Source organism: Ailuropoda melanoleuca, chromosome 8 (genome assembly GCF_002007445.2).
Source record: "Ailuropoda melanoleuca isolate Jingjing chromosome 8, ASM200744v2, whole genome shotgun sequence".
Taxonomy (NCBI): Eukaryota; Metazoa; Chordata; class Mammalia; order Carnivora; family Ursidae; genus Ailuropoda; species Ailuropoda melanoleuca.
In genome coordinates, this window is record NC_048225.1 from 81,834,898 (window position 1) to 81,850,488 (window position 15,591).

At 51.4% G+C, this 15,591-nt stretch overlaps 1 pseudogene; it reads right to left on the reverse strand.

Moving 5' to 3' along the window:
- The window catches only part of LOC117803417, a 96,236-nt pseudogene that overhangs the window by 35,047 nt on the left and 45,598 nt on the right, over window positions 1-15,591 (reverse strand).

The following is a 15,591-nucleotide window of genomic DNA, read 5'->3' on the forward strand; positions in this document are numbered from 1 at the left end:
GTCATCTCTTCTGAACACACCCAAAATGGATCCCTCGATTAATGTCGCCCCCTGTTCTTCCCCCAGTCTTCCCCCAGTCACAGTTAATGACAGTCTTCTTTTCTATGAAGAGGGAGAACTGTTAAGCTCTGGGTTCAAATCCCAGCTTTCCTGCTTGCTGGCTGTGTGACTTTATGCAAACTGATTAAACTCTGTGCCTCAATGCCCTCTTCTGTATAATGGGAGCAATAATGCCTAGTCCGTAGGAGTGTTGTGAGATCTAAACAGCTTTAAAGTACGTCAAAGGTTTAGAAGAGTGTCTGGTTAACAATGAATACTAGCAATTGTCATTCTTCAGTTGCTCTGGACAAATCCTAAGAATGAGCCTTTCTTCCTTCCCCTTACACATCATGCCCCAATCCATGAGAGAGTCCTGTCCAACCACTGTCCAAGACCTATCCCAAATCTGGCCTCCTCTCACCATCTCGGTTGCTACTGGCTTTGTCCAAGCCACAGTGGCCCTACCACCAGCCTCGGAAACAGTCCCCTGCTTCTGTTATTCCTGTCCTCCCCACTGGAGTTCCCCAAAGGGCAGTGAGAAGGATGTTTTACAAATGTACGTCAGATCCTAGCCCTCCTTTTCAGACTCAGAACATACATGACACCCCTTATTTCAGCGGACAAGACCCTACCTGCTCTGGCCTTTGTCCATCTCTCACTTACCTCCTACCTCTTCCCCTTCCTCCCTTGGCTCCCCTCTGCGTAGAATAATGCCAGAGTAGAGGAGGAGCCATCGGGGCTGTTGGCCTAGGACCATGAGGGGAAATTCCTCGGAGATGACACGTGGGCATGCTTGAATAAGTACTTGGCGAGCGCTGTACGCATAGCAGGTGCGGGGAAGGGTGCATGCATCCGTACATTTCTTTACCATGACCTGGTTTCCTACAGATGGTGCTCAGTGCAGCTCCTACACCCTGGCAGGGAGTAGCCTCAGGCCTGGGGGTGCAGGGGTGTGCTGGAGGGTCTCTGCTCTGGTTGCCACCTTCCTCCTCCTACATAGCCAGGCGCAGGGTGAAGAGCCTTTGAGCCCTGAGGACAAGCCCGTGGATCCAGGCGTTCTATCCCCCACCCCCACCCCACCCCACTTAAAGCAGCATCCTCAGGGCAAGGAGGTGAAATGCACAACACCCTCCACGTCTCCGGAGCCTCCCTTCCCCTCTCTGCGCCTTTCTCCGCTCTCACAGCTAAGGAGAGTTCCCAGCGGAAAATATCCCTTCGCTTTTGGGAGGCCAAGTGAGGGGGAAACCGAGACCCTTAGGGGAGCTGCCCTGGCCGCAGCAGACGGCCAGTTCCGCAGGCAGCTTGTGCGCAGGAGGCGGGGGCTGAAGTATAAAGGGAAAGGGCAGCTCAGTGGAAAAATGAGTGCTTCTCAGTCACGTTTAGCCCAGGACTCCAAGACGCAGACGGGTAATAGGCCTGCAGACCCCTTGATTCTGCCACCGCCTGTAAAGGTCCACCGGCCCAGAACATGCACACTTGGAGAAATTTAAAGCGCCATTGAAATAGTAGATGTTACCGTCTTCCTCTGCACTGTTAGTATTACTACCATTCTTGTTTCTTCTTTTGCTAAAAGTGGATTCGTTCTTGGCACGGAATGATAGCAACCTTACACCGAGCATTGCCCGGCGCCAGGCATTGTTCTTAATTGTCTGGGTGTTCAGCCCGCAGCGGTGGGAGGGAGCAGGGAATCACGGGGGCGTGCAGTTCCCGCTGCGCCCACTGGGTGGCGCAGGCGCCGCACTTCGTCCAGAGCTTGGTGCAGGTGGTGCCGGGCTGACCTCGGGAGTCCCATCAGCGACAGAGGACCCCGGTGCCCAGCCCCAGACCGCTGAGGCCTCTCCCGGGCTTGGGTTCCGACAAAGGCCTTCTCTTTGGAAGTAACAATTGGGGAATTCCCATCTCACAGAGCAGGGTTCAAGGCCAAGGGCTTGACTAAAGACAACAGACAGGCGGGTGGGTAGGAATGTGGGGGGTGGAGGGAGGGAGACTGGGTGGGGAGGAGGACTCTTGCAGAGTGAAGTGAGGAGGCACAAGTGTGGTCAACCTTCTGTAATAATCAGGTGTGCCTGGGGGGGCTCATTCCGTTAAGCATCTGCCTTTGGCTCAGGTCGTGATCCTGGAGTTCTGGGATGGAGCCCGGTTCAGCTGGGAGCCTGCTTCTCCCTCTCCCTCAGCTGCTCCCCCTTCTCTCTCTCTCTCTCTGACAAATAAATAAAGTCTTTTTAAAAAATAGTTAACCAGCCTGCTGCATCCTGATATTGGAGTTCTTGTGCCAATGCGGGGGTGGGAAAAGGAAGTGTGAGGGGGACTCTCTGGGGTGAGTGGAGCCAAGTGGGTAAATGGGGGTGGGTAGATGGGGATGGAGAGGAGTGGGGCTGGACACCTTGCCAGTAAGGCCTGGGTCTGCTGGCCTGTCCCCTCTCCCCACCACCTCCTGTCCCACCAGCTGTCTTTGCTTGGCATTTTCTCCGCAGTTCCCAGAGTCCTGTGGGAAATGGCCCCCTTCTGACTTGACCCTTCCTCAACATCTGGGCAATGAACCACTGGCCCAGTCTGAATTTGGTTTTCTCTTTGCTAGAAGAGAAACCGGTGAGGCTGAGGCACTGGAGCTTCCTAGGAACGCCAGCCAGCAAGCAAGTGGATCTGGAAGGAATGCCTGAGGATTCATGGACACCTCTAGTGTATACCCCTTAGGGTACAGAACCACCTTCTGCTTCTTCCTTCATCCACGGGACACCTAGGATGCTTCTCTGTATACAGCAGGGACCTGGTAAGTACTTACTGTCTGACGACGTAATAGGAAGCTGGAGAGCCACATCAGAATAACCTGACCCTGGGCTCTTTTCATCAAATGCTGATTCCACCTTCTCATTCCTGAAGATTCTAATTCAGGAAGATGAGGATGGGGCCCAGGAATCTGCATTTTTAACAAGCCCCCGGGGTTTTGAGGCACCAGTGGGCACTAGGATCATACTTGGACAAATGTCAGCCAAAGCATTTGGGTACCACTGTGGGATGGCGGGCGAGAAGCTTGGAGTCCGAGGTCCCATCTTCCTTTCTGAGCCTCGTCCCTGGCTCCGTGTGGTTTCGGCCTCTTCCTCAGGTAGCATTTTGTTGCCTGCTCTTCAGCCCCTTCGGTCCCCCCCCCCACACCTGATTTTGGTGTTGTTTGCTTGTGTTTCCTGACCTCACTGGAATGTTGAGCCTGATTCTTCCAGAAGGTAAGCTCTTCACGAGCCTCAGCCTGAATGAACTTTTAGGACACCTCGAAGCGACGTGCAGCGTGGGATGAATTCTGTGATAAATGACATTTTCATTTTGTAGCCTTCTTCCAGAACCTGCATTTTGCAACCACTTCATCTTCTTTTCTTAAATGGAGAATGTTTGCTCTGCGCCTAAATCCCTGCCACCACCCCCACCCTCACTCAGCCCACCCAGATGGCGGGGCTGTCCACAATTTCTAATTTCTAGACTCTGTGGAATTTGGAGGGCAGATTTGTTTATTTATTTAATTAATTATGGAAAATAAATGAGAAAATGCCCACATTTCTTCGTCTACTGGAAGAACATGAAGAAAGTGTACTTCTTTGGGGTTTATTTTTCCTCAGTTCAGCTCTCCATCAGAAAAATAGAAGGTTGTCAGGCAAATAAGTTACACCGAGAGTCCTCGGGTATTTAATATTGTATGTTTAAGAGCCATATTTTATCATTGCTTTTATAATACCAGGGATGATGTCCACGAGAATGAGTCAACAGCGTCTTCCCTGCTGGCGTCTGCCCTCTGATAACCCCACGGGATAGATACACAGCACCACGAAGGGAGCATCCCAGCACATTAATACGGTGGAAGCAGGAGTGTTGGCGCCGGGATGCTTTAGAGACAGAAAGCAGGAGCTGGGCCAGACAGGCCCGTTGTTTTTGTGCTTTGAGAGAGAAGCGAGAAATGGAAAATGATCTCTTTACCTTCCCAGCACACATAGGGCCTTGCTCAGAATTTCCTCTGACTTGGTCTGGGAGACACTGGCTGCCTGATTACATGGAATCAGGTCAAGAGAGAAACTACACCAGAGAGTTCAGGAAAATGAATGTTCTCCCAATACTGTAGGGTCCCGATGGGATCCGCATGAGGTGAGAGAACTTGAGGGAGGGTCATGACTGAGCTCCCGCGCACCTAGAATGCTCTAGAAGGCTGGGGGAGGGCATACCCGTGGCAAGCACTTTCTAAATTTATACTTTGAAGTTAAATTTGGTAATGTTTTTACCCATGTTTAATGAAAATTCAGGAAAGAGCGCATTTCCTTCTTTGTTGGCAGGGTGCTAAACTTGCTGGACTCATCTGCTACAGCTATAGAAACAGCCACTAAGCACAGAGAACTTGCTCTCTAAGAGCCACAGGCGGTCTGGGGACCCCACCCCGGGACCACACAAAGGGACAAGCACGCCCAGATCTTCCAGGCAGCCACTCCGTTCCAGGACAGTGACTCTTCCAGATTGATTCTGACCACCCAAGTGCCAGGTATCCCATTTCTATTTCTTTCAATTTCCCGGAGTCCCTGAGAGATCTGTCCGTGAGACTGCCTGCTTACAGATGAGAACACGAGGCCAAGGGAGGCCAACGGCCTGGCCCCAACTCACAATCCCCTGCTGATCACGGCACCACCCCCCGCACGTCCTGGGTGCCTGTGACGTCCTTGGCGGGGGCTTTGGTAGGAGCACCTGCAGTGAAGGACAGAAGACAGGCTCCGGGACCAAGCGGGTTGTTGTGATTCACCGTCCAAATCCCTCCCACTTGATCTCAGCTTCCGCAGCTGAAAAGCTACCACGGGGATTTCAGCTTGTTCACTGAAGACCCAAAAAATGGGTGTCCGCAGCTCATCTGCCTGAGTTCTGGAGCTACGTAAGGCAATGATCGTGTCATGCCCTGAACCAAACAATCAACTCTATCTACAGTTACAAACACACACGTGACAAGGAACAGGCCCTGGCTCACGGGGAAGACAAGTTTCTACAGGACAGCTGCACTGAGCCTCGGGATTTATCTCCCAAGCCACCACCGGGCTTCCCCCGGAGGCAAGGTAGAGAAAGAGGAAACCGAGATGTTCCCACCCTGCCTTGGTACTTGTCATTACACCCAGCAAACGAGGGAGGGGACAACGCGGGGCCAGACTTGGAAGACCAGGAGGAAAGCACCAGGGCGGCGTTGGCACAATTCATAGCAGTCTGTTTCAGACAAAACGTTCCTCTTCCAAAACCTCTGAACGAACCCTCCTTGGCCCTCGAGTGTGGCACAGTTCATCTGAACCTTTTAGAAACCATCTTCCCACAGGCGGGGGAGGCAAGGAACGGGTCTTTAAGGAGCGTGTCTTCAGGTTGGGGACTGTACCAAAGGAAGACCGGCAGAAAACGGAGCTCTTGTTTTCCAGACAAAAACTTAAAGAAAAAGAAGGTCCCAGAAAACACATGATGATGCTGACAATAACAAAGAAAAAGGCCATGGTCAATTCTAATATAAATATAACAGATATTCCTCTACTTTGTTTGAGACCTGGTTTGGTCCCCAAGGAAGGCTCTTGTAGCAACACTAGCATCTAAGCTCTCTCCTGCCTTTGACCTCGTCTGAAGTTTTTATCATGTGTAGAATGTACCTCGGAGTTCAAAAACAATCTGCTCTTATATTTGATTGAACTTCACTCTCTCCAATACGCCGTTTGGGGTCAGGGACTACATCTTCTGTGAAAAGAATGATAATGCCTAGTAAGCACTACCTTGAGATCCAGACAAGAGATCCCTTTCAAGGGATAATCCCATGTCCTCTCTTCTAGAACATTCTCCAGGTAGCCAGGACCCCTTCCCAGGTGTGTCTTCCCTGGGTTGCCAGTCCATGGAATGGCCAATGGGCAGCCACCTCCAGGAGGTCTGCTCGGATGCAGAGCTGGGCGTCCACATGCCTGGATGTGAGAGCTTTCATGGCCCCAGAGCCTTTCTTCTCCCCTCAGAGGATAAGGGGGGTGGGCTGCCAACTGGGCAGCAGGAACCACCTCCCCATGCCACCACATGGTAGTATGGAGTTTCAAGGAGGCCAAGAATTCTACGTTTGAACTGGACTTTCTAGCCTCTGCTGCACTGAGGAGCTTAGAAAGCAGTGAGATAGGAGTGCTGATGGGCCGAGGTTGCCTGGCCTGGAGTGGGCGGGGCCAGGCGGGGTCTCCTAGCATAAGGAATGCAGGCTCCCCGGGGATCTCTTTCTCAGGGCCCCACACATGATGGAGGCAGCCCAGGGATGTCCAGCTAGTTCAGTCCCTGAACACTCTGTTTAACTCTCATCTTGCTATTGCTAAGGCCATCTGGAGTTGAGAACGCAGTCACCAAAATCATGAAGCGCCTAGCTTAAAACCAAAACCATGGGGTGGGCTCCCAGGTGGCTCAGCTGGTTAAGCGTCTGACTCTTGGTCTCAGCTCAGGTCTTGATCTCAGGGTCGTGAATTCAAGCCCCGCGTTGCGCGGAACCTACTTTAAAAAAAACAACCAACCAAAACCATGGGGGGCTTTCTGAGTAAGGAAGTTATGAAAAAGGAAGTAGAAACTGCAGGGCCCTGTAATGAATTCAAGGATTGTTCCAAGATGGAAAGAAACAAGGGAGTTTAAGGCAAAGGGGTGGTTGGGAGAGAAAGGCAGCTGACATTGAACTGAGAATATACCGGGGCTCCGTCTCAGAAGCAAATGTGTGTGATGGGGAGTAACCGTTCTGCCTGCTGCTACAGTGAGTTAAAACACAGGTAACTGCATCCTTTTAGAGACCACTAATTAAAATGTGGGTAAGTGTACATGGTTAGCCTGGACGGACACTCTCTTCTACACTACTTAAAAGAAAAGATTTACTGAGAAAACTCAGAGGACAAACGCGAGTGCAGGGGACTGTGAGGTTTAATTAAACGATGTGCTCTTGAAAGGACTCTAGCATAGTAATTGTTGGTACGCAAATATGCCATGCATCGTAAATGACTCACCCGTTCTTTGAAGAAGACAGAACAGGATTTCTTCTTGGAAGGACTTGGGGAGCATTCTGAGCTGTTGAAAGGAAGCAAGTTGCATTTTCTTGTCATCAAGCAGTAATTATCGTGACCTTCTAAGCCTAATAACAGGGGACATCTATTAGGTGTTATCACAGGCTGGGCCCTGGGTGGAGAGCCTTCCAAACATTTAGCCCTCACCATAGGCCTATGAGGTATTGGGTACTAGTACTGTGGCCATTTCACAGATGAAGAAACAGAGGCACTTGGTGCTTTGCCCAAATTATCCAGCTACATACTAAGGAAACAAAGAAGTGCAACATGCTCTGTGCCTTTAAAAGTTTACTGCCTAGTATTTTTTTAAGGTTGTGAATTTTCTAGGGGCGCCTGGGTGGCTCAGTCGTTAAGCGTCTGCCTTCGGCTCAGGGCGTGATCCCAGAGTGGTGGGATCGAGCCCCACATCAGCCTTCTCCTCTGGGAAGCCTGCTTCTTCCTCTCCCATTCCCCCTGCCTGTGTTCCCTCTCTCTCTGGCTGTCTGTCTCTGTCAAATAAATAAATAAAATCTTAAAAAAAAAAGGGTTGTGAATTTTCTAATTGTATTAAGTTTGGGCCAGCCTTGTGGCGCTTGTATGGCTCAGTCAGTTAAGCCTCTGACTCTTGGTTTCAGCTTGGGTCCTGATCTCAGTGTTGGGGGATCAAGCCCCGTGTCTGGCTCTGCCCTCAGTGGGGAGTCTGCTTCTCTCAATCTCTCTCTCTCTCTCTCTCTCTCTGCACCCCCCATGCATTCCTTCTCTCTCTCAAATAAATAAATAAAAATCTTTTTAAAAAAAAGTTCAGGCCAGCCTCATCTTCTAGCTGATCTGAATTTTAGAAGTTTCACTAAAATAAAACAATATGAAGCATTTTTCCAAACAATGAACTATTGTCATGTATTATAATAGGAATGAGGGGGACACTCATTGTCTTACGGAACACCCAATCCACACTTGGCAATCAACTGCCCAAAGACCGTTCTTATTCCCAGATTGTAGTTTGTTATTTATCATGCCTGAACAACGACAAAAACAGTGATGATTTTGTAACAAAACCTCAGGGAAGCTATTAACAAGTTGGCATTTCTAATTTGTGTGAAAATGCTCATTTTATTTATCTGAGAATTATAGCAATGGTGTTCATTTAATTAAGAATCTGGTACTGTGGAAGGGGAATTTTCTGGCGAAGTTCATAATGTTGCAGACAAACAAATGCAAACGCAAAAGAAAACTGGTGAAGTATCTGGATGTCAGCTAATTTTCCTTTGAACCTCTCAGTTTACATGGCTTGAGAGCTGTTTAACAAAGGAAGTGTATAAATACATTGTATCACTTTACAAGATTTTCGATGGCAAATTCCTATCAATAGGAGTTGTGGTAGGCTCATAAATAGCCCTGATGAAAAGTACTTCCAGCTTTTGATATCAGCTAAGGAAACTACCCGTGTGCTACAAGGCAGGTTAAGATCTAGTGGGTTCTTTTTTTTTTTAACAACAGTAAAGCATTGGCACAGTCTTATCTGTGTGATACGCATTATAAAACCAAAAAAATGAGAAACGTTTGAAAGAGGTCATCCGAGAAAAGCAGAGACTTTGAGAAAAAAATAGCTGGAAACTGGAAGGAAACAGAGGCTGGGAAAGGTGGCAAGGAGAGCACCCGCTGTGGGGGGCTGACACCCACACCGTCACCAGGAAACGTTGCTCAGCTGCGTGAGCCCCGTGAGCTCCCAGGTCTGGCTATCTCACGGCTCCAAGAACCTGTGGGTGAGTAAGCCTCGCCATGGCCCAGCCCCCCAAAGCCTCCTCACTTCACGGTCTGGATTCGTTTGTTCACATTAAGCATTTGTGTAGCACTAATCATGTGCCAGGCGCTGGACTGGGTCAGGGGACACACCCAGGAACAGGCAGAGCAGGTCCCTGGCCTCTTGGAGCTGACGTCCTGGTTGGAGGAGACAGTCTATAACCAAGTAGAGAAATAAGGGCGATGGAGAGGTAGGGAAGCTATTTCGATGTGTGATTAGGAAGGCCTCTCTGGGGTCCTGACAGCTTAGCAGGGAAGGAGCCAGCCATGGGAAACTGGCGGGGGCCCCAGGGCAGGAAGGAGTGGCATGCATTGGAGGACAAGCAAGAAGGTGCGCCCCTAGCTCAGCTGTAGAAGGGGAGAGAGTGGGAGGTGCGGGTGGAGAAGTCACACAGGCCAGATCACGTGGCCTGCTCAGCCAGGGCCAGATTTTCGGGTGCTCCTCTACGTGGAATGTCATCAGAAGACCTTAAGTAGGGAAGTGGTAAGACCGCTTTGCATGTTTTGAATATGACCCTGCGGAGACTGGGTTAGAGGCAGATGGCAGGAAGGAGGGGAGTGAAGAGGTGACCAGCACGGGCTCCACATTCTTCCCCACAGACAAGAGCAGGCATGGGTCTGTGACCAGCTTGGGAGCGGCAGCCTATCCGGTGGTTCCTTTCTGTGCAAGTTAGAAGGGCTGAGCCTCCCTCCTGTCAGCTAGCTGCTGCCGCTGGAGACGCCAGAGAAGGGACAAGGGACGGGCAGCATCGGCCGCAGCCGCACCTCCAGTCCCCGAGGCCCCAGGCCAGGGTTCCTGCAGCTTTGACCGAGGGAGTTCTTACAGACACAGGGCGGCCAGGGAAGGCAAACAAGGCCAGGAGGAGTGGAGGGAAGATAAAGCGAGGGAGGTAGACTCTGGCCTTGGATCTGAACGTGGGTTGGACCTGAGGGGAGGCAAGCAGAGATGGCATGAGCTTTGGCGCAAAGATCTCAAGCGGGGGCACTCTGTGACCCTGGCAGGAGAACAGCTGCATGTTTTCTGTCTAAACATCCAAGTTACTCATTTTCCCAGGTGATGCTGTGGACACTACAACTAAGACTTCTTTTCAAAAAATCAGAATGGTATTTAAACATACAAAGAAACCAGAAAACAAGGATAGTGCCTGAGGGTATGTAACATATGGGGCAAAGCAAAATTAATTTGCAAGGACCTCCTTTAAAGTGTAGGGAAAGATCCTGAACGTTTCCCGCAAATTCTACTGGAAATTAATAAAGATGAACACATTTCACAAATACCATCTTGATTCTGGGTGGCGTCCTCATTATTTCATCGTAGGGAATGCTAAGTGCTTTCAGATGATTTTAGAGCTTCTCCCTTGCCTCAACCCTCAGCTCTGGTTTTCCCAGAAGGATTCAAGCTCCCCCACCACAAACTGTCTGTCTTTCCCTGCACCTTGCAGCCTCAGCCCCCACGGCAGTGGTGGTGGGGGTTCAGTCTGGAATGTCTGGAATCTGGGGGGGCTGCTTGGAGCATAGGACTGAGAAGCCTGCAGCAGAACCGAGGTGACAGGTGGAAGGTGGGAAATGCTCCCTCTTAACACAGGGAGGCTCTGGTGTCCTTCCCGGCCGCTGTGGCCCCTCCACATGCTCTTCATGTCCTCCAGCCTGGCATGGTCACAGATACCCCGAGGCCTCACGGGGCTGGGGTCAGCCTCCAGCCAAGGGCAAGAGACACCCTCCCCCAGGGCCTCTGGAAAGCGCTGCGCTGCTGGGCCCTGTGTGTACCCATGTGTGGGGACGTGTGGTGCTAGAGCACTTCCAGCTTTTGCTCACGCGTCCCTCTGTCCTTAGGCGCTGGTCCCCTGGTCAGACTCCAGCCTCCCCTCAGCCAGTCGCTGAGGCTTGCTCACCTCACACGTCGAGCTTGTCATGACTCCTGTCTCGAGAAGGGTTCTTGCCCAGGTCCCGTAGGGCCTCCGTTCCTCTGGTAAGGAGACTTCAAGTGGGCCAGTCCCACTGGTTCCCCGGGCAAATCCACCCCCAGCCCATCCCCCAGCCTAGCGCTGAAACCCAGGGGGTGAGAGGAGCAATTTGTGTTGAAATAAGATTAGACAGGCCACCAAGGACAGGATGAGTTCGCCCGCAGCGGAGTCTCCTCCAGGCTCCTGGGCCTCCCTGCGGACTCTTCACCAGGGCAGGGCCTGAGAATCTGCATTTTAAACTCCTGCACGGGTCCCCCCACCACCACCCCCCCCGATTCTGACAAGTTGACTGTCAGACCACACGGAAGACGGGGTTGGGGTAAGCCGAAGCTGGACGTCAGGAGACCCGTGTGAGCTGCACTGTGTGAAAGAGGCAGAGGCCTGATGGAGCCAGGCAGCAACAGAGAGAGGAAGGGGAGGACGGGATCCCGGGGACAGAGGAGGGAACAGGGTTCAAGAAGATGGGCTCTGATCCGTGGCGGGAGGAAAAGAAGCCAGCAGCAGCGGGGAGACCCAGAGGCGGCTCCCTGGTCTGCTGCAGGTCCCCCCCTGCTTTTCCTGGAAGGTGTGTGCCTCTCAACCCTGCAGCGGAGGGCATGCTCCCTCTTCTGCTGGCCCCGGCTGGCTCTGTTCCCCCCCCCCCACCCCGCCGCAGCTGTCTGCGGGGGTGGGTGGGGGAACAAGCCAGGGGCCCTCCCTGGGAATGCTCGGGTTATAGCTCTGTGCCATGGCCTCCCGACCGACCAGGCCTCTCCGTGGCCACTGCCTGATAATTACCAAATTCGAGGGGTGACAGAGTGGAAACCATGGCTGACCCCAAGGACTGTCTTTTAAGTCCCAAGCTCACTTTGTGGTAATGACTGCACCTGACATGTCCAGAACCCTCTTCTCTTGGGGGATTTAAAAATGCCTCAACTCTGCATGGACTTCATGACCCCAGACTTATTTTTTTTTTAAGATTATATTTATTTATGTGACAGAGAGACAGCCAGCGAGAGAGGGAACACAGCGGGGGAGAGGGAGAGGAAGAAGCAGGCTCCCAGCCGAGGAGCCTGATGTGGGGCTCGATCCCTGAGCGCTGGGATCACGCCCTGAGCTGAAGGCAGACGCTTAACAACTGCGCTACCCAGGCGCCCCAGACTTTTTTTTTTTAATGATATACCGGATGGATTGTCACACGTAAGTGTAAAAGCTACTTTTCTTTTTCATCTATTTGTTACTAAGTCGGGGGAGCATTCATCTCATTTCATAGACATGGATCACATCTGGAGTTACGTGGTGCCCTAATTTTGGAGATTCTAGCCGCTCTTTCCTGAAGAGTTGGCCCTGTTATGCTGACGAAGTACACATCCCTGTGGGTGGAACCGTGAGCCTTAGAAAACCATTTTACCCCAGAAGCTCACCTGAGAAGCTGACCTTCTGCGGGCTTAGCGTTCACCCAAAGCACCTGGTGTAGGACTCCGCCCACAATGGCGGCCGCCAGCATACTGCCCTCCTCCCCATGGACCTAGGCTCTGCTAAGGGAAGGGGTCCTGAGCCTGCGGCCCAAAGACTTCATGGAGATGATGAGATCCTTCCACAGATGAGGTAGGGCCACGGGGATTTGGGTCAAAGTGATTATCTTAACTCCCTATAAAGAAGTATGTGGGGCAACGTTTGTGTGCGCAGGCTTGATGGGGCTCCGCAGGGTCGAGGCCCCCAGAGGGAGGGGAAGAGGCAGGAAGGAAAGCAAACGTGCGCAAGGTGGTGTATTACCAATGTATACACAGCCTCGCCAGAAAATGCAGCCTTTTGCCTGGTCACACAGCATGTCTTCCAGATGAGCCAAGTGGATCCACCACACTCCAGAGTGGGGGAGGAAGGCAAGGGAGTTCCTGCAAGAGCTCTTTCCTGTGTCCTGTCTTTCCCTGGTGAAAGTGCTCCCGCGAGGGTTAGTTCCCCGCAGTTTTGAGCTGTGTTCCCTAGCCTCTCCGTTGGTCCCTGGAGAAGCCAGACCTCGAGTCCCACAGTTGGTTTATTCAGATTTTTATTCAGGAGGTCGGTATTCACCCAGTATGGGGAGCAGCAGCCAAGGCCAGGGGACACACACGTATAACTTGGCTCAGCGATAAACAAGGAGTTAGGGATTTTTAAAAAGCGGTTATTCTTTTGTCTTCCCACTGACACTGTGGCCCCATTAGACCTCCAAATGCCACTTACAACTTATTCCTTCCTCTAGACTCACATCTGTCTTTCGTAACATACGACAGTGGGAGGGAAAGTCCTGGAGAGGTTGGAAGGGAGGATTCAAATATCCTCGCCTCACCAGCCACCCCATCTCATGTCACTGCCATGCTCTAATGTGACCCTGCGACCTCGTGAGACTCTTCGTACATAGCGCATACAACAAAGGGTCCTTTTGGGAAACCAATGAAATCATGCATAAACTCTTTTAAAACTCTGCTGTGCTCTGGTGAGGGGCTGTTACTATTACCACCGCCCCTTCCTGCAGCCCCACCCACCATCCCTCTCGAGGCACTGCTGGCTTCTTTCTGGGACTCTGCTGACCTTGGTCCCAGCTGTGTTTCTAGAAAGTCTCCCTCCAGTTCTGACCGCCAACCCCTTTGCTCCTTCAAGCTCATCCGTCCCTTGAAACAACCTCTCCTTGGCACTCTCTTAGGGAGAGTTTTGACGTTCTTATTCGGGATCTTTGAGCTATCATGGTTTGCTGGGGCAGTGATTTCGCAATTCCACAATAAAAGGAGCTTTCTTTTGAAACAATGAGTAAGCTTTCCGCGAGTACCGACATGTCAGGAACCATAACAGCTTGCGTGAGAAAAGCCGGTCTTACTGTCCTAGAGCCTTCACGTTCAGGCTGAAAAGGAGCGCAGGTCGGCTTGCTGGTTTCATGGCTAAGCCCTTTCTTCCTGCCTTAACGTCCTGTCCTAGGTATTGTCTCATTTTAGCTTCCTGGTAAGCCCTACAAAGTAAGAAGGGCATCTCCATTTTCCAGTGAGGAAGCAGAGGCTCAGAAAAACTGACTGATTTGCCCAGGGCCCCAGCGAGCAGTCTGAGGCCAGACCAAACAAGAAGTTGTGTCTTCTAGTTCCAGGGATTTTCTATGAAACACTGCTGTCGTCTGTTTTGGCCTGTCCTCCTTCCCTCTATTCTTGATTTTCATAGCAACTCCCTGCTTCGGGGAGTGTCCTGACTTCTACCCGGTGCGTGTGTTCTGTGTAACACGATTTTTTGACCTCACCACGGTCAGTCCTAGAACCATCAGCTGCAAGAGATCAATGAGGCCAGCCTCCTCCTTGAGCTCACGGGAGGCCTAACCCATGTTTCCTGGCTGGGTGAGGGGGACTTGCGATGCCATGACCTACCCCTGAGTTCAGACCAGAAGAAAGGCCTGGGCCTCTCGCAATTCAAGCTCATGTTATGGGGCTCCCCTTGGGATGGGGGTACCTGAGCCTCACCCTCCACCCCCGTCCCCTGAGACACGGTGGCCAGACTGAGTAACTAGAGGTCTTTTATTGTGCTGACTGTTGTCCTGCTGGCTTCTGTTCTGACACGACTGTGCAGGGTGGTGGTATTTTGAGAGGGATCTGGGAGATGGGGTAGAGTGAGCAGGGGGAGGGGCCGGAGAGGCAGAAAAGGAGATTGAGAAAGGAACTTGGGAGAAAGCAGAGATGCCAAAGGGGATGCGATGTGGTTCCCCGTTGTCCATTTACCCCCTTTTGTTTCCTTGTGAAAGGTGCCCTCGAACTTATGTTACTAATTGGTGCTTTGGGAGTTGATGGTGTGTGGGTGGGTGTGTGCATGTGCGCGTGTGTTTACTCGTGGCAGAAGTGGGATGGCACTGGTTGGGCATGAGGTTAAAACAGGGGCAGCCCTGGGGCGCCTGGGTGGCGCAGCGGTTAAGCGTCTGCCTTCGGCTCAGGGCGTGATCCTGGTGTTACGGGATCGAGCCCCACGTCAGGCTCCTCTGCTATGAGCCTGCTTCTTCCTCTCCCACTCCCCCTGCTTGTGTTCCCCTCTCTCGCTGGCTGTCTCTGTCGAATAAATAAATAAATAAAATCTTTAAAAAAAAAAAAAAAAACAGGGGCAGCCCAAATGTTCCTAGTCACATGCAGGTCACAAAGCGCTGGCCTATGTCATCAGAGCATTGGTCTCTGAATCTGCAGATATGTGTTGATCAGGAATTCCTCCTTTATTTCAATTCCAAATCATCCCTCATTTAACTCAAATTTAAATCCATTTCTCCTGGTTTGGCTCAAGTGGAATCCTTGCCAGTGTCCCAAACTTTGACTCACAAAATCCAGAACTGTAGAAAAAGAAGTAGCTGGGGAAGGAAGATGTGGACAGAGTCCAGCAGCTGTGGAAAATGCAGGACTGTTACAGAGGCTGGCGCCGTAGGAGGGCACCACTACCGCTCTGCAGGAAAGAGAGTGAATGATTCCCACTTGGTGAATATGGGGAAAGTCAGAAATAGCTGGCTTTCCCAGGGGCTTAAGTTCTTCCTTTTTTTTTTTTTTTTTAAGATTTATTTATTTATTTGAGAGAGAAGGAGAACGTGCAGGGAGGGGCAAAGGGAGAGGGAGAGAGAATCTTAAGCAGACTCCCTGCTAAACACGGAGCCCAATGCGGGGCTCAACTCACGACCGCAGGTCATGACCTGAGCCAAAATCAAGAATCAGATGCTCAACCGACTGAGCTACCCAGACAACCCCCCACCCTCAGTGGCATAAGTTCTGATGTTGAGTGAC